This window comes from Hyperolius riggenbachi, chromosome 6 (assembly GCF_040937935.1).
Source record: "Hyperolius riggenbachi isolate aHypRig1 chromosome 6, aHypRig1.pri, whole genome shotgun sequence".
Classification (NCBI taxonomy): domain Eukaryota; kingdom Metazoa; phylum Chordata; class Amphibia; order Anura; family Hyperoliidae; genus Hyperolius; species Hyperolius riggenbachi.
Genome location: NC_090651.1, coordinates 99,732,691 through 99,755,526, shown reverse-complemented (window position 1 = coordinate 99,755,526; position 22,836 = coordinate 99,732,691).

The following is a 22,836-nucleotide window of genomic DNA, read 5'->3' as shown; positions in this document are numbered from 1 at the left end:
TGACCAAATGTGGGCGTGGTTATGGGTACTCCACATTTGGTCACGCCCCTTCAAATGTACATGGAGGTTAGCAGGCTCACGCTCTCACCCACCCTCCCTCAGTATGTACCTTCCAGCATGTTCCAAGACAAATTCAGCAATCATGAGCCCCCCACCCCCATCAAGACAAATTCCGCAATCATGAGCAAACATGAGGCCCCCAACAAGACAAATTTAGCAATCCTGAGGCCCCCAACAAGACAAATTCAGCAATCATGAGGCCCCTAACAAGACAAATTCAGCAATCATGAGGCCCCTAACAACACAAATTCAGCGATCTTGAGGCCCCCAACAAATCATGAGGCCCCCAACAAGACAAATTCAGTAACCATGAGGCCCCCAACAAGACAAATTCAGCAGTCATGAGGCACATAAATAGACAGCATTTCACATAAATAGGCAGAATGTCCCCTTAATATGGTAGACACCTCTCACCTGGCAGCAGTTCCCCAAAATACACTCAATCTGACAGCAATGCTTGCCCAAAAATAGGTAGCCCCAGGTCTATAGGTGTCCCCAGAATAGGTGGCCAGCAGTATAGATGTCCCCAGAACAGGTAGCCAGGGGTAGAGATGTCCACAGAACAGGTAGCCAGGGGTATATGTGCCCAGTATATGTAGGCAGGGGTATGTGTCCCCAGTATATGTAGCCAGAGGTATATGTGCCCAGTATATGTAGCCAGGGGTATAAATGCCCAGTATATGTAGCCAGGGGTATATGTACCCAGTATATGTAGTTAGGGGTATATGTGCCCAGTATATGTAGGCAGGGGTATATGTGCCCAGAGTAGGTAGTCAGGGGTATATGTGCCCAGAGTAGGTAGCCAGGGGTATATGTGCCCAGAGTAGGTAGCCAGGGGTATATGCCCAGTATATGTAGGCAGGGGTATATGTGCCCAGAGTAGGTAGCCAGGGGTATATGTGCCCAGAGTAGGTAGCCAGGGGTATATGTGCCCAGAGTAGGTAGCCAGGGGTATATGTGCCCAGAGTAGGTAGCCAGGGGTATATGCCCAGTATATGTAGGCAGGGGTATATGTGCCAAGAGTAGGTAGCCAGGGGTATATGTGCCCAGAGTAGGTAGCCAGGGGTATATGTGCCCAGAGTAGGTAGCCAGGGGTATATGTGCCCAGAGTAGGTAGCCAGGGGTATATGCCCAGTATATGTAGGCAGGGGTATATATGCCCAGAGTAGGTAGCCAGGGGTATATGTGCCCAGAGTAGGTAGCCAGGGGTATATGTGCCCAGAGTAGGTAGCCAGGGGTATATGTGCCCAGAGTAGGTAGCCAGGGGTATATGCCCAGTATATGTAGGCAGGGGTATATGTGCCCAGAGTAGGTAGCCAGGGGTATATGTGCCCAGAGTAGGTAGCCAGGGATATATGTCCAGTATATGTAGCCAGGGGTATATGTGCCCAGAGTAGGTAGCCAGGTCAGGTGTCCCCCCCCCCAGCAGGAGGGGAGCAGCGCAGAGAAGAGCTGCTCTCCCTTCCTCGCTGTCCCCTCCAATGTCCGGGTGGCTCAGGCTGGCAGCGGCGGGCGGAACTTACCTCCGTCTCGTCGCAGCGCCGGATGGATCTGCCACTACTCTGGTCTGGTCCAGACCAGAGCAGCGGCTGCGCACTCGAACTTCCGCCCGGCGCTGGAGCGAGACGGAGGTGAGTTCCGCCCGCCGCTGCCAGGCCAGCCACCCGGACATTGGAGGGGACAGCGAGGGAGAGAGAGAGCACCTAAGGTGAGGGAAGGAGGGGGGATATGGCCCCCCTTCCCCACCGTCCGCACAGCTCTCCCTCTTCTCTGCGCTGCTCCCCTCCCCTCCGCCGCAAAAAAAAAAAAACCCCGCAGCTCAGCCAGGCTGAGGGCGCCCTCGGGGACCAGGCGCCCCGGGGCACTTGTCCTACCCCGACCCCCCCTAGCTCCGCGCCTGCTGGTATTCTTCCATTTTGACCTATCTGACTCTTTCTTCAAGCAGTTTTGGAACATTGTGTTTGTACCGTGGATCCAGAAGGGTATAAACCCAGTAATTGGTGTTGTCCAGAATGCGCACAATGCGTGGGTCGCATTCAATGCAGTCTAGCATGAATTGAGCCATGTGTGCCAGAGTCCTGCCAGAATCCTCATCATCCTCTTGTGAGCGTTGTGATAGTTGTTGTGATGCATCATAGTCGTCACCTTCTTCCTGGTCTGCTTCTGCTGACCATTCGCGCTGAATTGTGGAAGTCCAATGTGCACCGCTCTGGCCCTCGTCAGTGGTGGCATGAAATTCCTGCTCCAACTCCAGCTGTTCCTCCTCCTCTTCTTCGTCATAGCTGCTGGGGCCAGCGTTTCCTGAGGCGGATGGCCTGATGTTGGTACCATCACGCTGATCGTTTTCTCCTTCAGATTCCCCCAGTTGCATCATGACAGCTGTTTCCTTGATTTTCAACATTGACTTCTTCAGTAAACACAGCAGTGGTATGGTAATGCTGACTGAAGAGTTGTCACTGCTCACAAGCAACGTGGATTGCTCAAAATTTTGGAGGACTTGGCAGAGGTCCAACATGTTGGCCCAATCGGATCCACAGAAGCTTGGCAGCTGTCCGGATGCGCCTCGGTACTGCGCCGTCATGTACTGGACCACTGCACTCTTCTGCTCGCAAAAGCGGGCTAGCATGTGCAGCGTAGAATTCCAGCGCGTAGGGACATCACACAGCAAGCGATGGTGGGGGAGATTGAAGCGCTCCTGCATCTTGGCGAGTGCCCCCGAAGCAGTACTGGAATTTCTGCAATGTTTGGCCACTCATCGCACCTTCAACAGAAGATCGGCCACGCCTGGGTATGTCCTCAGGAACCGCTGAACAACTAGGTTCATCATGTGCGCCAGGCAAGGGATGTGTGTCAGCTTAGCCAACCTTAAAGCGCGAATGAGATTACTCCCATTATCACACACAACCATGCCCGGTTTCAGGTCCAGCGGTGCCAGCCACAAATCCGTCTGTTCCTTTATTCCCCTCCAAATTTCCTCCCCTGTGTGCTGCTTATCCCCAAGGCAAATCAGCTTCAGCAACGCTTGCTGACGCATGCCAACAGCTGTGCTGCACTGCTTCCACAATCCTACTGCTGCTGGGTTAGCGTTTCTGGATGAGGTACAGCTTTGAGATGCGTTGGAGGAGAAGGAGTCAGAGAGGTAGGTGCTGCTGTTGTTATCCAGTGGGAGGGACGGCGGTGCAGCTGTTTGCGGCGTGGGCAACACCCGCGCCGTAGCAGGTGAGGAATCGCTGCCAGGCTCCACAAGGTTCACCCAGTGCGCGGTAAGGGAGATGTATCGACCCTGGCCGAACGCACTCGTCCAGGTGTCAGTGGTGAGGTGAACCTTGCAGGCAACGGCATTCTTCAAGCTTCGGGTTATTTTGCTGACCACGTGCTCATGCAACTCAGGCACTGCAGAGCGCGCAAAGTGGTAGCGGCTGGAAACCACGTAACGTGGGATGGCCACTGACATCATGCCCTTGAAGCTGTTTGTCTCCACCACTCAAAATGGCAGCATTTCGCAGGCCAGAAGCTTGGCTATGCTGGCTGTTAGTGCCACGGCCCGGGGGTCATTTGCTGGCAATTTCCTCTTGCGCTCAAGCATCTCCGAGACAGACAACTGAACCGTAGGGCTGCACACTGAACGGCTGTTGGTTGTTGTGTTTGATGACTGGGAGACCTCAAGAGCACTATTCCGGAAAGTGACAGTGTCAGCGTCGTCTGATGTTTGTGAATGTTGTTGTGAACCACGCAATGGCTGGGCTACTGCTGCTGCTGAGGAGGGTCTGGTGGTGAGTCTGGTGACCCCAAGGGAGGCAGTGTTGCTGCTGGTACCCTGTCCTGGCGGCCACAGAGTGGGATGTTTGGATACCATGTGGCGGGTCATGCTGGTGGTGGAGAGGTTGTTAATATGTTTCCCCCTGCTCAGGCGGGTCTTGCACACCTTGCAAATCACCATGGTACCATCCTCACTGCAGTCTTCAAAGAAAGGCCAGACTTTAGAGCACCTGCCTTGCTGGCGATTTCTGTTTGCGCCTCTTTTTTGTCTCACTTGAACTTCCACGCTTGTGGTGCCTGAAATTTCGCGCCGCCTACCTTGTGGCACAAGTCGAACTCGTGCAGCAGTGGGTTCTTCAACAGACCCATCTGTGCTGCTGCTACGACGGCGATGTTCTCCTTCACATATAAAATCTGGGTCTCTGTCAACATTGTCCATACCCTTCTGGTGCTATGCACTCCACTGCGCGCTCCTCCAGAGCGGAGCCAGTACGCCTGACGTAGGTCACGTGGGTTGCAGTGCGGAAGTCTGGAGTCTTGGGAGCCTGAACAGCGGGACGCCGCAGGGAGGCCATTGGAGACGTATCTGAGGCTGGAGAGACTTGCCGCTATGATTCGCTACCCTATCCCTAAAAGCAGTCTGTAAGTTACCCAAGTGCGCGAGAAGCGCAGTGTGTATTCAGTTTGGATTGACATGCTGCGCGATGAATCTGTTTTATGCTTTTATTAAAGGAGTTTTTTACATTGGAACTGGATGTGATCACTGATGTTCTGAGTGATACATATTATTGAATGCGAGATTGCCACCTGAATCACGGTGGTTTACATCTGGTGAGCCTTTTTGATCTCTAGGGCAGTGGGGATCACGTGTGAACACGGTTTTTTCACCCGCACCCGCACCGTGGAGTATTGATGACCATTGAATGACTATACAGTATCACACTATGTGGAGATGTTATTTTTAGGTCTCTGGAGGAGCGCGCAGTGGAGTGCATAGCACCAGAAGGATTTTGACTGTTTACAGGAGGAACCACAGCGCACTCAGTGGACTTTGTGTGACATTTATGGTGATATTTATATCAAATTTGAGTGATTTGGTTTTGCACTTTCAGGGAACTGATCAGTACTAGGCAGCGCAGCAGCTTTGAAATTAATTGTCCATACCCTCCTCCTCCTCTTCCATCTCCTCAAACTCGTCATATGTGACTGTGGGCCGCCGCCGGGGAGTAGAGCTCCCCACAACAACCTCTGCGCAGCACACTCCAACGTCGTCTTCAAGATCTTCTCGGCCGACCTCCTGCAATTGAAACCCCTCCTGCCCAACTTGCTCAGGGATTTGGGTTTCCGAGTCCTCCTCGGACTCGCCTTGCATTTCAGTGCGCGGTGCATTTCCCACAGTCAATGGTTGTGAATCCGGGCACAAAATTTCTGGCAGTTCCATTGACCTTTGAAAGGTGGAAGTTTGATGGGCTGGGAATAGCTCCTGCGAATACCCCATTGTGTCCTGAGGAAATTCTTCGGACTGGTTATTTGGCAGTTGTGTGCGTGGTGTCGCTGCCGGTTGTGTCTGCTTTGTGCCCACTGGCTCCTTGTAACTGGCTGAGGACTCGGACCTCGTGCGTGATGTGCTGGTGCTGCCTAACCCACTGCTGGACGCTTGAGAGGTCATCCAATTAATTATCTGGTCCTGTTTTTTTGGATTTGTAAGGATTGATTTCCCGGACAACATGGGCGGTATTAAGTGGGTTTTCTTCTGTGCTCCACTGTGGCCTGTACGTGAACCGTCAGGGGGAACACCTCTTCCCTTGCCCCTCCCTCTTTCACAGGATTTCTTCTTCATTTCACTTATCCGTAAAAGTACACGCTGACTGGCAGCAGTACAATGGCAGTACAGAAATGCTATACAGTGGCGGGTGAGCGGTGTACTACTATTCCCAGCAGCGACACAGAGCACAATGCTATATAGGGTGAGCGGTGTACTACTATTCCCAGCAGACACACAGAGTGGCAGTAAACACAATGCTATATAGTGTGGCTGAGCGGTGTACTACTATTCCCAGTAGACACACAGAGTGGCAGTAAACACAATGCTATATAGTGTGGGTGAGCGGTGTACTACTATTCCCAGCAGCGACACAGAGCACAATGCTATACAGGGTGAGCGGTGTACTACTGTTCCCAGCAGACACACAGAGTGGCAGTAAACACAATGCTATACAGTGTGGCTGAGCGGTGTACTACTATTCCCAGCAGCGACACAGAGCACAATGCTATACAGGGTGAGCGGTGTACTACTGTTCCCAGCAGACACACAGAGTGGCAGTAAACACAATGCTATATAGTGTGGCTGAGCGGTGTACTACTGTTCCCAGCAGACACACAGAGTGGCAGTAAACTCAATGCTATATAGTGTGGGTGAGCGGTGTACTACTATTCCCAGCAGCGACACAGAGCACAATGCTATACAGGGTGAGCGGTGTACTACTGTTCCCAGCAGACACACAGAGTGGCAGTAAACACAATGCTATATAGTGTGGCTGAGCGGTGTACTACTGTTCCCAGCAGACACACAGAGTGGCAGTAAACTCAATGCTATATAGTGTGGGTGAGCGGTGTACTACTATTCCCAGCAGCGACACAGAGCACAATGCTATACAGGGTGAGCGGTGTACTACTGTTCCCAGCAGACACACAGAGTGGCAGTAAACACAATGCTGCTATATAGTGTGGCTGAGCGGTGTACTACTATTCCCAGCAGACACACAGAGTGGCAGTAAACACAATGCTATATAGTGTGGGTGAGCGGTGTACTACTATTCCCAGCAGCGACACAGAGCACAATGCTATACAGGGTGAGCGGTGTACTACTGTTCCCAGCAGACATACAGAGTGGCAGTAAACACAATGCTATATAGTGTGGCTGAGCGGTGTACTACTATTCCCAGCAGACACACAGAGTGGCAGTAAACACAATGCTATATAGTGTGGGTGAGCGGTGTACTACTATTCCCAGCAGCGACACAGAGCACAATGCTATACAGGGTGAGCGGTGTACTACTGTTCCCAGCAGACACACAGAGTGGCAGTAAACACAATGCTATATAGTGTGGCTGAGCGGTGTACTACTATTCCCAGCAGACACACAGAGTGTCAGTAAACACAATGCTATATAGTGTGGGTGAGCGGTGTACTACTATTCCCAGCAGCGACACAGAGCACAATGCTATACAGGGTGAGCGGTGTACTACTGTTCCCAGCAGAGAGACACAGAGTGGCAGTAAACACAATGCTATATAGTGTGGGTGAGCGGTGTACTACTATTCCCAGCAGCGACACAATGACCGGGGGACCCTGGCTAGCCTGGCTGGAGAGAGAACTACCCTGCCTGCCTACCCAAAGCTAAACGAACCCACAGACAAATGGCGGAGAAATGACGTGGATCGGGTATTTATTTACCCGAACCACGTGACCCGTTCGGCCAATCAGAGCACGTTCGGGTCCGAACCACGTGACACGTTCGGCCAATCACATTGCTAGCCGAACGTTCGGGGAACGTTCGGCCATGCGCTCTTAGTTCGGCCATATGGCCGAACAGTTTGGCCGAACACCATCAGGTGTTCGGCCGAACTCGAACATCACCCGAACAGGGTGATGTTCTACAGAACCCGAACAGTGGCGAACACTGTTCGCCCAACACTAGCTGGTGGGGCAGCAGGGGTTAGCTTGATGTAGGGTAGTGTTACTGGTGGGGCAGCAGGGGTGGGTTAGTGTAGTGTAGTAACTGCAGGTGGCATCAGGGACTAATGTAGTGTAGTGTAGCGCAAGGTTATTGGTGGGGCAGCAGGGCCCGGTTAGTGTAGTAACTGGCGGGGGCAACAGGAATAGGCGTAGTATAGTGTAGCACAGCACCAGGGGTTAGTGTAGTGTAATGTAGTGTAGTGCAATGTTACTGGTGGGGCATCAGTCTAGCTGGTGGGGACTGCAGGGGTTGATGTAACTGGGCAATGAAACTTAGACAGGGACAGCTTGGAAGAAAAAAGTCTACAAGACACCCCTGCACCAGGTTTAGTACAGTATATATATATTTTCCTGTTTTTTTTTCCTTCTAAACCTAGGTGCCTTTGAAAAATACAGTAACTATTACATATGAAATAGGAGTGATTGGATCTTACTTTCTTCAAGGACAAACCACAAAAGGTAAGTCTAATATTTATTCATGCACATAAGACAATGCTTTTCATGGGTGCTGGCCTGCTTCCTTGGGTCAATTCAAAGTGCCTATAACAAAAAACATATAGGTATATATTCTACATGCATCAGAAACATGGTAGGGCTCTGACCCAGTTCTTAATCATGCCTGAAGAAGAAACTTAAACTTTCAAAAGCTTGCAAAGAAATATTTTACAGTTTGTCATTAAAGGTATTAAGGTATTAACCTATAAATAGAAATGGCCTGAACATCAAAAAGTTTCCGCGAACCACTATAGACTTCAATGGGCAGGCAAATTTTAAATACCTACAGGGACTGTTTCTGGCTGCAAAAGTGATGGAAACGTTGTTTCAAGGGGCCTAACAACTGGGCCGTGGCATGCCGGAGGGGGATCCATGGTAAAAGTCCCACCAAAATGACGTAGTTGACGCACAGTCGGGTTTCAATCTCTAAAGGGCAGAAATCACATTACATTCCTACATTTATGGAATAAAGTGCTGCTTTAAAATGTCTGGAGTGTGTACACATCGATCAGGTAGTGTAAGAGCTATGCACGCTTCACACTGACAGACCAAACGCCGCGTTTACAGAAATTGAGCGCTAACAGGTCTGTAAGACCCTTAGGTGTGTGGTGCTGCATGTGCTCTCAACTCAAAGGACCAGTGTGGGCGTGTAGCAGTGGCATGTTTTAGTATAAGAACAAAGTATTGTATCATGGAACCAAACAGACTAGCGTCAGTGTATAACTTAACTACAGTATTATTTTTTGGGGCTGGCTTATTTGGGAACTCCTCCATGCTAACTAATTATGTGACCATGCAGCCACAGGAGATTAAGTGCTAACAGGTCTATAAGGCTCTTAGGTGTGTGTCGCTGCATGTGCGCTCAACTGAACAGACCAGCGTGGGCATGTAGCAGAGGCCACCAAGCAGCAGACAGGCTCCGTCTTCACCCGAGTTTATTTTTTACTTTTTCACCTACTTATGATTTGTGAACGCCTCCATGCTAAGTAGTTACGTGATCATGCAGCCACGCGAGATTGAGCGCTAACAGATCTATAAGAACCTTAGGTGTCTGGTGCTGCATGTGCGCTCAACTGAACGGACCAGCGTGGGCGTGTAGCAGAGGCCATAATTTGGAATGGAAAGGAAGTTATTGGTTGAACTGTATGGTGGAACCAAATAGACCAGCATCAGTGTACAACCTAATTATTATTATTGTTTTTTGGCTTATTTGTGAACTCCTACATACTAACTAGTTACGTGACCATCCAATCGAGATTGAGTGTAATCGGTCTGGATGTCATGGATATACATTTTGAATACAATTTTTTTCTTAAACTGTTGACACTGGTGACACTGATGAGAGATGCGGTCACTTGGCTCTGCACATGATGGTGCAGTTTTACACATACAAAAAGGTTTTTTTATTTTCAAAAAAATTGTATTGTAGCAGAGGCCAGAAAAATGTTGTCATGGCATATACATTTTACATAAAACAGTTTTTTTGCAAAAAAAAAATAAAAAAAAAATGTTACAGCCATGGTGACACTGAGTGACAAGAGATGCGGTGACTTTGCTCCTAACATGATGATGCAGGTTTACATACCAATGTAATATGACCAAAAAAAAAAACTAATTTTGCAGCCGCTGTAGCAGAGAGGTCATTGGGCTCCCTATCAGATGCAGGGGTGCTCGGATACCCCTTTTCAAAATCCGAATTGATTCGGATCCGGATACCCAGATATCCGGATCTGAATCGGATATCCGAATCCAAACTTTTTGATATCCGAATGCAGATATCCGAACAGAAAACCGGAAGTGGCCTTTAAAGGAGTTATCAGGCAAAAAAAAAATGAGTTTCACTTACCTAGGGCTTCTACCAGCCCCATGCAACCATCCTGTGACCTCATAGTCACTCACTGCTGCTCTGGTCCCCCTCTGTCAGCTCGTTTAGTTTTTGCCGACCTCGGGGTCAGCGGGCCGCATTGCAAACATTTTTACACATTTCCACTGGTGCAGGAACATTAACACATACATTTTTACACGCTAGTGGTTCAACGCGTTGAACCACTAACGCGTAGAAATATATGGAAATGCGTAAAAATGTACGCAATGCGGCCCGCCGACCCGAGGTCGGCAAAAACTAAACGAGGTGACGGAGGGGGACCAGAGCTGCAGTGAGTGACTACGAGGGCACCGGATGGCTGCATGGGGCTGGTAGAAGCCCCAGGTAAGTGAAACTGTTTTTTTTTTTTTTTTGCCTGATAACTCCTTTAAATTGCTTCTAAAACTTTTTTTTAGGGTAAGTGAGGCATGTAGCATCATGTTTTTTTTAAAGGGAAACACTAATTGATTATGTGGGAACTTAAACCCCCCCCCCCCCAACAAAAAATGGCTGTAAATTAACATCAGGACTAGGTTCCAGACAGCGGTCGCTCAGCCCATGTTGTGTCCAAAGTCCAACCGCACAACTGGGACATGACAGTTTTCAGGCTGGACACCTCCAAAAAATTACACAGCAATTGTGTTTTGGGTTAAATATAGGTGGTATCAGTGGCCGGTGGCACTCTGGTGGTGGGAGCAGCACAGGCAGCAGGAGCAGGGCAATGCAGCAGCAGCAGGTGTAACTTGTGCCAAGAGCATGCCGGACGTGGCACGTGGCACTTGGCATGTGGCACTTGGCATTGGTGGTACCACGGCTGTAAAAAAATTGTGAACCAGGCAGCTTTGTTAGTAATGGTTAATCAGGAGGAGCCAGGAGGTTGTGGTGGTGGTGGTAAAGGATGGTAAGGCAGGCATAGTGATTCCCAGCCACTTCATGTCCACCTCTTGCCAACAACATGGAAAGACTTGCCCAACAGGGTCTGGCAGCGGTTTTTCCTTGCACGGGAAGCGATGGAGGGAGCAGAGGAGGCCACTGAGGACTGGCTGCCTGAACAGGCCTCAGTGTTGGCAGGAGTGGCAGAGGGGGTTCTGATGCTCCGAGTCTGACCACTGCCAGGGCCAGCTTGCTTCAGCCACATGATGTGGAGTACTTTATTAAAATCGGGGTTGGACTTTTCATCTTCTGTTTAAAATACACTTTCAGCACTCTAAAATTTAAAAAGTAGGTTGAAAAAGTACTGTCAAAATTTATTCATAGTATTTTCTAGTGGTGCTGGTGGCTTAAATGTACCTGAGATGAGACAAAATGAAAAATGTACACATATCTGGGGCTTCCCTCTGGCCTGATTGCTTCCTCACCTCCATTCACCATTACCTTCAGCCTCCGCATTTGGCCCTGGTAAGTCATCCAGTCAGGAACAGTTGGCACAGGCACAGTTCGGCTGTGCACGTTCCCCCCTCACTCTCCCGCAGCTGGGAACATTCTGCACCTGTGCAGTACTACGTATGGACTGGAGGACTTTCAATTTGCAGAGACTGCAGGCAGCGGAGGACAGCGGCGAGGGAGCGATCCGAGATTGGAGGGGGCAGGAGGAAGCCCCAGATATGTATACATTTTTTATTTCACCCCATCTGAGATTTACTTTAAAAGGCATTTTATTGATAAGATGTGACAATATCACCCAGAAGAAAAGATAGGAGAAAAAGTCAATTGGATCTGCCCCATTGTGCCTTAGGCTCATACATACATCCAACAAAACCGCATGACCAACCCAATGACACGACTGACCGTACGATCAAGCGATTGCATGGCTTGAATTTTCCACGTACCAAACCAACTAAATGACCAAGTAATCTGCATACTGTGCATGCAAGCAGAACGACAGACTGCACAATATGGCCACATTCAAAACAAGTACAAGTCATTCAAAAGACTTGTACACACATGGCCAACTGCACGATATCAGCCCAACAGTCGTGTGAGTTGATCGGCCAGTTAGATCGGGCAAACCGCCTATTATCGGTTACTCATCTAGTCATTTGTCATGTGCTCACATGCCCAACTATCATCAAAAAGGCCAAATTTGGATGATAGCTGGGCAGAAAGGTTGCACGTGTGTGTGAGCCTTAAAGAGACTCTGGAGTCTCACAAATTTACCTCTTTTTATATCAGATTCCTCTTGAGCACTAACAGTCAGGGCCGGTTTAAGCAACAATGGGGCCCCAGGGCAAAATAAACCTGGGGGGCCCCCCCAACATATACCCCGGAACAAAAATCGGCATTAGGGGACCTTTTTTGCAGCTGGTATAGTCAGGGTGTGAAGTCCTAATCGGTCAGAGCTCCACATTCTGGCTATGCCAGCCTGCATGGGGGACAAGGGGTTAAAAATTTTCAGGAGGGGGGACCCCGCATAATTTTAAAAAAAAAAATTCCCACACTCTAAACATAAAAAAAAATTGGGAAAATAGGAAAAAATGCCAGGGATCTTCATACATACAGCCATATTGCGGCTGTATAGCGATCCCTGGCCAAAGCGCTGCGGCTACGTATAGACCCCATGGAAACTCCGTCAGGAAATGTATTGCTCTTTCTTTTGATGCATGTAAAATTACACTACCGTTAGGTTTGCTACTAAAAGTGACATTTACCGCATTTAAAACTATACTTTTTTCCTTCTAAACTTTAAAATCGATTTTCTCAAGAACTATAAGGTCTTTTTAAAAAATAGTTTTTTCCTCTTATTCCTAATGATCTCCTTAACATATCCTGCAAATTTAGGGTTTCTAGCATTTAAGGTGGATTTGCTATTAAAGAGAGTCTGAAGCGAGAATAAATCTCGCTTCAGACCTCATAAATAGCAGGGGCACGTGTGCCCCTGCTAAAACGCCGCTATAGCGCGGCTTAACGGGGGTCCCTTCACCCCTAAATCCCCCTCGGTGCAGCGGGGGAGCGCTTCCTGGTTGGGGCAGGGCTAACCGCCGCAGCCCTGCCCCACGCGCGTCTGTCAGCGCGTATCTCCGCCTCTCCCCCGCCCCTCTCAGTCTTCCTTCACTGAGAGGGGCGGGGGAGAGGCGGCGATGCGCCGCTGACAGACGCGACTGGAGGCAGGGCTGCAGCCGTTAGCCCTGCCTCCAGGAAGCAATAAATCTGCGACCTTTCTACGACACTCTTTTGCGGGGGGTGGGTTGGGGGTGAAGGGACCCCCGTTTAGCCGCGGGATAGCGGCGTTTTAGCAGGGGCACACGTGCCCCTGCTATTTATGAGCTCTGAAGCGAGATTTATTCTCGCTTCAGAGTCTCTTTAACCATTAAAATCGGCAGGTTTTTAAATGTGTTTGTTTGTTTTTTTTCCTTTGAAACTTTAAAATCGATTTTTTCAAAAACTATAAGGCCGATTTGAAAAAAATTTTTTCCTCTTGTAGCCACTGGGGGCCCCTACAAGCTCTGGGGCCCTGGGGCAGCTGCCTCCTTTGCCTTAATGGTAGCACCGGCCCTGCTAACAGTAAGGCTGAATCGCTGCATCCCCGTGGCCGTAATCCCCCCTGCCCCCAAGATCCGCATTACAAATCCCTCTGGTATTTCCTGGAGAGAGCAGAGCTTTTCAGTGTAGCTCTGCCTCCAGTACATTCAATCACTGCAGATCGCCGCCTCTCCCCACCCCTCTCTTTGAAAGAAGACTGAGAAGGGTGGGGAGAGGCGATGATTGAATGAACTGGAGGCAGAGCTACAGCCCAAAGCTTTGCCTCCCCGTGCAGCAAAATCTGCGACTTTGAAAATCGTAGGTTTTTGCCCTGGGGTTTGGGGGGATAAAGACCTCCTACGGCCACGGGCAGTGGCGTAGCTACAAACCTCTGGGCCCCGATGCGGAATCTGGATGTGCCCCCCCCCCCCCCCCACGGCAACAACAGCTCCCCTCCCCTGGCAACACCCGACGCACACACATATCCAAATCCCTATAGCCAGCTATAGGTCCCCCCAGTATAGGTAGCCAGGCATAGGTAAGCCAGTATAGTTGCCCCCGGTATAGGTTAGCCAGGTAGGTGCCTCCAGCATAGGTAGCCAGTATAGTTGCCCCCAGTATAGGTTAGATAGGCAGGCGCCGCCGGTATAGGTTAGATAGATAGGTGCCCCCAGTACAGGTTAGCTAGGTGGGTGCCTCTAATATAGGTAGCCAGAATAGTTGCCCCCAGCATAGGTTAGATAGGTAGGTGCCCCCAGTATAGGTTAGTTAGGTAGGTGCCTCCAATATAGGTAGCCAGTATAGTTGCCACCTGTATAGGCTAGCTAGGTGCCCCGAATACAGGTTAGACAAGTAAGTGCCCCCAGGTTAGATAGGTAGGTGCCCCCCAGTATAGGTTAGATTAGGTAGCTGCCCCCCAGTATAGGTTAGATGAGGTAGGTGCCCCCCAGTATAGGTTAGGTAGCTGCCCCCCAGGATAGATTAGGTAGCTTTCCCCCAGGATAGGTTAGATTAGGTAGCTGCCCCCAGGATAGGTTAGAATAGGTAGCTGCCCCCCAGAATAGGTTAGAGTAGGTAGCTGCCCCCGGGATAGGTTAGAGTAGGTAGCTGCCCCCCGGGATAGGTTAGAGTAGGTAGCTGCCCCCCAGGATAGGTTAGAGTAGGTAGCTGCCCCCCAGAATAGGTTAGAGTAGGTAGCTGCCCCCCGGGATAGATTAGAATAGGTAGCTGCCCCCCAGGATAGATTAGAGTAGGTAGCTGCCCCCCAGGATAGATTAGGTAGGTAGCTGCCCCCCAGGATAGGTTAGGTGGGTAGCTGCCCCCCAGGATAGGTTAGGTAGGTAGTTGCCCCCCAGAATAGGTTAGGTAGGTAGCTGCCCCCCCAGGATAGATTAGGTAGGTAGCTGCCCCCCAGGATAGGTTAGGTAGGTAGCTGCCCCCCCAGGATAGATTAGGTAGGTAGCTGCCCCCCAGGATAGGTTAGGTAGGTAGTTGCCCCCCAGGATAGGTTAGGTAGGTAGCTGCCCCCCAGGATAGATTAGGTAGGTAGCTGCCCCCCCAGGATAGATTAGGTAGGTAGCTGCCCCCCAGGATAGGTTAGGTAGGTAGCTGCCCCCCCCCAGGATAGGTTAGGTAGGTAGCTGCCCCCTCAGGATAGGTTAGGTAGGTAGCTGCCCCCCCCCAGGATTAGATAGGTAGCTGCCCCCCCAGGATTAGGTAGGTAGCTGCCCCCCCCCAGGATTAGGTAGGTGCCCCCCCCCATAATGAAGGGGGGAGCCGCAGCTGCGGGGAGGGCAGCCCGACCTCTCCCTCCCTTCCTCTCCCCGGGCACCCCCCCCTTCAAATGCAGAGTGCGCGGCGCACGGAAGCGCTGTAGCAGGCAGAACTCACCTCCGTCCCTGCGTTCCAAGCGCCGCTGATCTCCTCCCGCTCTGGCTGCATAGATGTTGTTACACACTGCTTCCTGTTTAGCCGGAAGCAGTGTGTAACAACATCTATGCAGCCAGAGCGGGAGGAGATCAGCGGCGCTTGGAACGCAGGGACGGAGGTGAGTTCTGCCTGCTACAGCGCTTCCGTGCGCCGCGCACTCTGCATTTGAAGGGGGGGGGGGGGGCCCGGGGAGAGGAAGGGAGGGAGAGGTCGGGCTACCCTCGCCGCGGCTGCGGCTTCCCCCTCCCAATATCGCGCACGGGCACTACAAAAAGACATGGGCCCCCCCGGGCCCCTCCCCCGCCTCTTCAGGAGCCGGGCCCGGTCGCCGTGGCGACCGTTGCGACCACAGGCCCTACGCCCCTGGCCACGGGAATGCAGCGATTTGCTATTAGTGCTCAAGAGAAATCTGGATTAAAAAGAGAACATATGGGAGACCTCAGAGTCTCTTTAAAGGTAGCCTAAATGCCAGTATTATTGCTACACTGTTCTTGGCCACAGGGGCAATTTAGATCCCTAAGCAACAATAACTGGCCAAGTCCATTGTTCACCTCCTTATCCTGTCCATAGAAGCTACTCCTTTAATCCCAGTGCTGTTGTCCCTCCTCCCTGTCCATAAATACAGAATGAGCCACTCGGCTGTCTTTAAAGAATTGGAGTCCTGCAATGTCACCTACAATATAAATTTGAATTCTGCCAGGAAATAGAAATTGCTAATACATTTTAAGTTTGTAAGCAGAGTAAGGGCTGGTTCACAGAGGCGTCTGCCCGACTTTCGGCGGCATTATGTTCAGCGCGAGGTTGCAGTAAAGTCGCGTTCAGGCTTTCAGTGGCTTTCCGTGGCTTTTAGTTGTGGTCGGCGTTGTTCTTCCCCATAGGGGGACATTAGCTGCATTTGGTAACTGCCCCAGAACACTACATGAAGCGTCCAGGGTCGCCTCAAACGCCAGGGATTGGAACGCAGCGTTTGCGCAAACACCGCTAATAGCCCGGTAGAAACACTCTCATTCACTTGAATGGAGCTTTTAATACCGAGTCCTGATCCCGAACACCGGCGGTAAACGCAGGGCAGATGCCTGTGTGAACCAGCCCTAAAGCAGTGGTTCTCAGATCACTTCATGCCATATCACAGAAGTGAAAGACAACTTCTTTTTGTAAGAAAATCACTGTCGATAAAAATACATTTAAAATTAACTAATTCAGTTATATGTTCTGTAAAGCACCAGACTTTTCTATGTTTGTCCAGTTAGAAAGCTGGGCTATTTCATTCACAGATCACATTGAGGACCACCTAGATGAGATGAGGACCACTGGCTTATGGTCATTAAAACATTCAGTTGTATAAATTGTGCTAATTTAAACAACAAATAACAAAACGTATTCTGGCAAACCGGCTTCACTCATCAGCACAGGTGTTATTTGACTGTGTATACTTCACTTCATAGATGTGACCTTTAAACAAGTCTGATAAAACATCAATGCCACCTTTATTCAAAACATAGGGAAAGACAAGATTATGGTCACTGAAACAGAAGTGATGATGACAGAAAGAGGAAACTAAAATATGGATTAGACAGCATGACCATTCATTGCCTTGCCAAAAGTCCTATTCTTCAAATGCGTGCAGAAGTAAATTCTATATTAAAACCATGGCAAAACACAATATAATAAGTGCAAACAAATCATATAAAATGCAAAAAGTAAAATTCTTGCATAAATATATTAAAAGTTAAACTTAGTTTCTTGCTAAAATGAGCCTGAACTACATTTCACACCTTACTGCTGACAAGTTAATAAAAAAAAAAGATTTTGAACACATTAACCACTTGCGGACAAGCCGCATTAAAATGTCCTGTTGGAGCCTCTTAACTGCTCCAGGGTGTGTTAATGTGTCTCTTGCTCCCACTGCTGATGTGCATGCGCCCCTCCACCGCTGTTACCCATCGGGAAACTGCGATCTGTGATTGGGGAACGAGCGTTCCCCTACCCAATTGCAATGCCTGGAATGAATGGACATGACCCCAATCAGGGGCCATGTTCAATTCTTAAAACAGGAAGCAGTAAGAAGCCAGTAAAATGTAAAAAAAAAAAAAAGTGAACACTTCCAGTAAAATAGAAAAGTGTTTGCAGCGCCATCTAGTGGCCAAAAAGTAAACCTACGCACACCCACAAATACATTTATAATTAAAAATTAACAAAATCAATCCCTTCCACGTCCAAACCCCCACTGTACAAAGTAAATAAACTGCTGCTTCCCTCCCTAATAACCTGCCAACAACGACTGCCGCTGGAAGGCCATTTACAGAGTGGAGCTCCATCGCTCAAGTGGGGATGCGCGCAGACAATCGCCGCTAATCTTCAGCTACAGGACTTGACGCAAAACCACATTAAGCAGTTCTGTAGTTGCTACCCTCCCGCCACCAAGCGGCGTTAGGTGGTCAGGAGGGGGTTAAAGAGAAGACAGAGTAGCATCTACCTGACTTCAGCTACACCCAGGCTTTAATGTGCAAGGTATAGAGTCTGATGCAGTGAAGGCATTAAATCAGTAGTAGCCATGAGATACAATGAAAGAGTCAAAGACTAGTCAGGGGTCATACACAGAAGATCAGAATACGTAATAGGGCAATCCAAAAACAGGCAGGTGTCGGTCCAGGCAGCAAACTCGGATGGTCAGTATCAGGCAATAGGTCAGTCCAGGCAGCAATCAGGGAAGGTCAAGATACAGGCAAGGTTAATCCAGGCAGCAAACAGGGGTAATCCAGGTAAATCAATCCACAGATAAGTAAAGTGAACAGGTGAGCACCCAGCAACTAGCAACTGCTAATGCTCTTATGGGCAATCACAAAATGAGCAAGATAGGCTCAAATGCAGCATGCACACAATCAGTGGCCAGCCACACACTCTCTGCACCAATCACACAGCAGCATCATACCTGCCTGAGTGTCAGTTGACTAGGTATGTCAGCTGACATTATCTCCTTCTATGTGTCAGCAGGTATCCTGAGTGGGAAGAGAGACATGCCTGCCCCCTTTGGCCACCGCTGTGTGCACACTGAGGAACAGCAAGCACGTCAGCATGTCACCAACAGAGGACTTCTGCGGATACCCGGAGGTCGGAGAGACACTGCGGGCATGGATGGGAGGCGAATAACATACATTAAGATTTTCATTGTTAGATACCAATAAAAAACAATGCATTTCACGGGCGCTGCCCACTTCCTCAGGTCAGTATGAGACAGTGTCTAAGCTATGTATTTCCATTTCAGAGCACCGAAAGGTTTTTGCATTGTCTCCTCCTCTGCCTCAGTGGATACCTCTGCGACTACATCCAATGGTCATTTGTTTTTTCTGGAGCGGGATCCATGCTGATCCAACTGAGTCAACATAACCGAGGGGAGATGGTTTCTCCACATGCCCAAAATTGTGGTTGCCTAGTAGAGATGTCGCGAACCTCCGATTTTCGGTTCGCGAACCGGGTTCGCAAACTTCCGTGGAAGGTTCGGTTCGCGGAAAAGTTCGCGAACCACAATAGACTTCAATGGGGAGGTGAACTTTGAAAAATAGAAAAAATTATGCTGGCCACAAAAGTGATGGAAAAGATGTTTCAAGGGGTCTAACACCTGGAGGGGGGCATGGCGGAGTGGGATACATGCCAAAAGTCCCGGGGGAAAATCTGGATGTGACGCAAAGCAGCGTTTTAAGGGCAGAAATCACATTGAATGCTAAATTGCAGGCCTAACGTGCTTTCAAACATCTTGCATGTGTATACATCAATCAGGGAGTGTAATTAGAGTACTGCTTCACACTGACACACCAAACTCACTGTGTAACGCACCGCAAACAGCTGTTTGTGTAGTGACGGCCATGCTGGACTACTGCGCAACATGGTGAGATTGCTCTTCCTCACTCAGTGATGTCAGGTAATGTTTGACTTCCTTCTCAACTTTCCATGGCATTGTTAAAAAGCTTACGTTTTGTTTTTAAATTACATTTTCTACTTGCTGTGTACTTGTTCAGTACCGAGAATCCTGTGGAGGCGGGTAAGTCTGCCATTGTGACCCCGGCTAATGGCCGGGGAATGAGGGGTTTGAATCCGGTGTGGAGGTTGAGCAACGGCTACCACTACACATCCAAGGAGGGCAGTGGGCAGGCATGCACGCCCGCCTGCCCCGAGGTAGTGACCAAAAATAACAATACAGGAGGAGGACTTTCGAGGCCCTGCTGTGTATTTGAAATGAATGTACTTCAAATCCTTTAACGAGAACCAGTTATGGCAGGCAAAGATGACACCACATTCCTTTCACGAGAATCATATGGAGGTGGGCAAGTCTGCCATTTGTGACCCCGGGTAATGGCCGGGGAATGAGGGATGGAATCCGGTGTGGAACCTGATCAACTCTTTCCACTACACATCAAAGGAGGGCAGCAGGCAGGCATGCACGCCCGCCCCGAGGTAGTGACCAAAAATAACAATACAGGACTCAGGAGGCCCTTTTGCGGCCCTAATTGAAATGAATTAACTTTAAATCCTTTAACGGGAATCCGTTATGGAGGGCAAGTCTGCCATTGTCACCGCGGGGAATGAAGGTTGGATTCCGGCCCGAAGTGGGAGCCTGCTGAGACCCATGCTGTAGCTGCCCTGACCGTGCTTTGCAGACCAGGCATCTGTGGTCAGATGGACCCTTGAGCCAGCGGAAGACAAACCAAGTCGAAAGCATTTGCCAAGAATGTTTTACGGAAGGCAAGTTTTTTTGCCCTTTTTTTACATTTTTTGAAAATGATAGATGGTTGTATTTTTAAATTGTTTGAAAGTTTACATGGTTGTATTTTTAAATTGTTTGAAAGTTTAGATAATTGTATTTTTAAATTGTTTAAAAGTGTATCCATTCTTCCTCCCCCAGCCACGAACAATACCATGGGAACGTGGAGCAGCAGAAGCCCCCTGTGACGGCTGCCGCGGTTGTTCTCCGCGCCTTGTCTTTTGAGGGGTGCTGCTTTTCCTCAGGTGTTCTTGCCAATCATAGCTGTTTGGGCCTTCTCTCCAGGTGCCTTCGTAAAGCAATTGTCCCTACGTGAGAGTTGGCCTTTCCACGGCTCAATTTTTGCAGGCAGAGACAACAGATGGCTTTGCTCCGATCTGAGACACACACGTTAAAAAATATCCAAACCGCTGAACCCCCCTGGGGTGATGGCGCTAGGGTGGCATCAGCAGCTGACGTTGAAGGGCATGTGTGCTGGCTGGCCATAGCTGGCGATACATGGCGCCGGACACTGCCACCAGCTGTTTCTGAGGACGAGCTCCCTCTGCTTCTATCATGGAGTCGTCTCCTCCTACTCCTCTCTGACTCCTCCTCTGAACTGTCCACCTGGTCATCTCCTCTACCGGGAACATATGTGGTATCCGTATAATCATCATCATAATCCTCCTGGCCAACTGCGCTTTCCTCAGGCACCTCCTCAAGTGCACCAACTTCAGGTGGTCCACCATCATCCCCATCCACACATGTTACGTCCATACTATCGCCACCTAACTCAGACGTAGGAGGAGGTGTACCTGCGCCATCTTGTTGTTGTTGCAGTAGTGGCTGGGAATCAGTGATTTCACCACCACCACCAAATAACTCCTGCGAAGTGTCAAATGCAGCGGATGTGGTGCTTGTTGTAGCGCTGGTGGCTGCGGGAGATGAGGTGTTCTGTGTTAAATACTCAATCACCTCCTCACAATTTTGGGAAGTGATGGCACGTGCCTTCTTCTGAGCACTGTATTTTGGGGCAGGTCCGCACGAAATCACAGCAACACCACCTCGCACAGCCACAGACCTGCCGGTGCCTTGTGGCCTTCCTCTGGGTCTGCCTCTACCTCTTCCTCTACCTGGTTTGTCCATTTTGTCCATCTCGGGGGTATGCTAGCTATATGCAGTGAGGTGGGTTCTCACTCAACATAACAGGTAGTTAGATGCAGTGAGCTTGGTTCACTCAACAGTAAAGGTACTTAAGATGCAGTGAGGTGGGTTCTCACTCAACACAACAGGTAGTTAGATGCAGTGAGCTGGGTTCACTCAACACAATGCTAGGTATATGCAGTGATGAAGTGGGTTAAGTAAGCGCAACAGGTACTGGGTAGTTAGATGCAGTGAGCTGGGTTCACTCAACAGTAAAGGTACTTAAGATGCAGTGAGGTGGGTTCTCACTCAACACAACAGGTAGTTAGGTGCAGCGAGGTGGCCAGGTGGGTTCACACTCAACACAACAGGTAGTTAGATGCAGTGAGCTGGGTTCACTCAACACAATGCTAGGTATATGCAGTGATGAAGTGGGTTAAGTAAACGCAACAGGTACTGGGTAGTTAGATGCAGTGAGCTGGGTTCACTCAACAGTAAAGGTACTTAAGATGCAGTGAGGTGGGTTCTCACTCAACACAACAGGTAGTTAGGTGCAGCGAGGTTGCCAGGTGGGTTCACACTCAACACAACAGGTAGTTAGATGCAGTGAGCTGGGTTCACTCAACACAACGCTAGGTATATGCAGTGATGAGGTGGGTTAAGTAAACACAACAGGTACTGGGTAGTTAGATGCAGTGAGCTGGGTTCACTCAACAGTAAAGGTACTTAAGATGCAGTGAGGTGGGTTCTCACTCAACACAACAGGTAGTTAGATGCAGTGAGCTGGGTTCACTCAACACAATGCTAGGTATATGCAGTGATGAGGTGGGTTAAGTAAACACAACAGGTACTGGGTAGTTAGATGCAGTGAGCTGAGTTCACTCAACACAAAGCTAGGTATATGCAGTGATGAGGTGGGTTAAGTAAACACAACAGGTACTGGGGTATATGCAGTACTGGGTAGTACAATGTGCAGCTCCCTGTCACACACACAGGCAGTCAGTCACTGAATGTGCTGGGCTGCTGGCAGTGGCACACACACTATCAATTAGCAAGGCTGTGCATGCAACAAAAGTGTCAGTTTGACACACAGAAAAAAAAAATGTACAGGTTGAGCTCTGAAAAGAGCTGTTGCTGGGTGCTTTAAAAGCAATAATAATCAGTCAGGAGCAAGCAAAGCAGCCTAGAACTTAACTACTCTGTCCCTAGGAGAAAAAGTCTGCAGCAGCTGTCCCTTTCCTCTCACTAGCAGGCACACGAGTGAGTGTAATGGCCGCCGGAGGCTGCCTTATATAAGGGGGGTGGGGCTCCAGGGCTTAGTGTAGCCTGAATGGCTACAATGTGCCTGCTGACTGTGATGCAGAGGGTCAAAGTTGACCCTCATAGTGCATTATGGGGCGAATTGAACTTCTGCAAAAGTTCGCCTGGTGCAGGCGAACGCGAACCCCCTAAGTTCGCCTGGAACCGTTCGCCGGCGAACCGTTCGCTACACCTCTATTGCCTATACCAACCCACGTTTGTGAGTAGTTATTTCTTTACATTTCCCAGAAATACTACTTTATTGGTGCTCCTGGTGCTCTTTTTGTCTCCTTTTCCTTTACAATGGCTCCCATGATCCCCTCCATGCCACTTTATCTGTTCAGCAGAATAG